Consider the following 2394-nt stretch of genomic DNA (forward strand, 5'->3'; position numbering starts at 1 on the left):
TTTTTAAAGGGAGAGAGACCACGCCCCAATGGGCTGGTATCTCAGTGGCTATTGGCTGGAGGAGTGGAAGGACCTCCCACAACACATACCCATACATAAGACACAAAAGGATTAAATAAATCCTTTCAAAGAAAGTCACTGAGCTTTGGGGAATAGAATGGAGTGGAGACAGCCCTGAGATGTGGTCATTTCACTCCTCCCCAGAGTCATGCCAGGCAAGGCCAGCATGGACAGTCACCAGGGCCTCCAGGAGCTGTAGTCTGGAAACTGCCACTTGACATTGCTCCCATATGTATGTGGTTAAATGTTCCAGACACTGAGATGTGAAATGCTCCATTTGCCATCCGAGAATGTAGCTTGCTAAAGGAGAACTTGAGATACTCTCAGCTCCCTGTAATTCTGACTTGTCCTCTGCTTCCCCATTTGAGGGTATGAAAAAAAAACTGCCATTAATATAGTCAGTGGCCTGGGTCACCAATCCTTGCAGCCCTCCTGACCTGACTCTTGACTCTTTCATTATCTCTTTACTTATTTTTCATCCCCAGTCCTCCCTTTTGAGATGCGGTCCAAAACCCTGATACAACTTGAGAAGCCAGTGAGGTGGCTCATCAGGTAAAGGCATCTGCCACACAGCCTGATCTGAGTTTGAGCCCTGGAATGCTAGTGAAAATGAAAGAGAGGAACAGTTCCATAAAGCTGTCATCTGATCTCCACTCATGTGCCCTTGACAAACGCACACCTAAACACACACCATAAATTAAAAATATTAATATTAGCCGGGCATTGGTGGTGCACGCCTTTAATCCCAGCACTCAGGAGGCAGAGGCAGGCAGATCTCTGTGAGTTTGAGGCCAGCCTGGTCTAATTCCAGCTAGTTCCAGGACAGGAACCAAAAGCTACAGAGAAACCCTGTCTCGAAAATAAAAAAAAATTAATATTAGTGTTTTTATTCCACATTCCCACTCATGTGCCCTTGACACATGCATACCTAAACACACACCATAAATTAAAAATATTAATATTAGTGTTTTTTATTTCACGTTCTCATTGCCCTTAAGAAACGGCCACCTGTCAGAGGTCTGGAAGAACATGAATACCCTCTAATTGTACAGCAGCCTACCTTTTCCATGTGTGCATTTCAGGGGCTCAACTGTCTTTCTGCTGCCACCAAAGAATACCCTGAGCAGTGCTGTTCAAACAGGCAGGAATAAGACTGTGTCTTAAGGCAGACAAAACTTTGCTAAATAGGAGCTACCACTCCTAAGTCTTCTTTCTTAAAAAGCATATTTACATCTAATGGTGCTATTGATTCCGTGAATTGATACTTAAATTCTTGTTTTACTTGCCAAAGGAATTTCAGAATATTCAACCAATGTTTTTAAATACTTACTGGGGGGGCAGGGGTGTGTGCACCACAGGAGTGGAACTAAAGGAGACTGCTAGGACAGAGAGGGTTTCTGTTTTACTGGGAGCAGAAGCCAGGAGCAAATCCAGTTCTGGGAGCTAACCCAGTCCCAGAACACTGGTGGATCAGGATTTGCGACCAGCTTCAGAGTCAGCAATCTCCAACTCCAAACCAGGGACTTCTGCAGGAGGGGATCCAGACCAGGATTTACAGAAACAGATCAAAGCCAGAAACCTAGGCTAAAGTAGGCCTAAGACAGTAAACTCCAAAGAAGTAGAGAAAAGTGCAGGAGCACTGAGCTATCTCCAGGAACAGGAGTAACCAATGGGTTACTAGAACTGTGACACTGACTGTACCAGGAGGAACAACCATCTGAGCTCTGGATTCACTGGCACCTAGAAGATTATTCCACAGAATCTCAGACAGCCCCAACCACACCCATTAGAGGAAAAGATGAGTAGAAAAGGTAAGAACACAAGCTACACCACAAAGAGCAACACAGCACCAGTAAAACCTAAAGACCCAACAATAGCAAGACCTGAACAACCAAATATGAATGAACCAGAAGAAAATGACATAAAAACACAACTTCAAGAGAATTTTTGAAATCCTTAAAGATGAAATGAGAAATTCCCTTAAAGAAATTGAGGAAAAGGCAAACAAAAAATTGAAAGATATCAACAAATCACTTAAAGAAAACCAAGAAAAAGAAATCAAACTATAAAAGAAACTATCCAGTACTTGAAAACTGAAATAGAAACAATAAAGAAAACACAAGCATGAACAGCAGAATACAAGAAATGGAAGAGAGGGGCTGGAGAGATGGCTCAGAGGTTAAGAGCATTGCCTGTTCTTCCAAAGGTCCTGAGTTCAATTCCCAGCAACCACATGGTGGCTCACAACCATCTGTAAAGAGGTCTGGTGCCCCTTCTGGCCTGCAGACATGCACACAGACAGAATATTGTATACATAATAAATAAATAAATATT

The sequence above is a fragment of the Alexandromys fortis genome, unplaced genomic scaffold (genome assembly GCF_014885135.2).
Source record: "Alexandromys fortis isolate MF-2015 unplaced genomic scaffold, M_Fortis_MF-2015_v1.1 scaffold_112, whole genome shotgun sequence".
Classification (NCBI taxonomy): domain Eukaryota; kingdom Metazoa; phylum Chordata; class Mammalia; order Rodentia; family Cricetidae; genus Alexandromys; species Alexandromys fortis.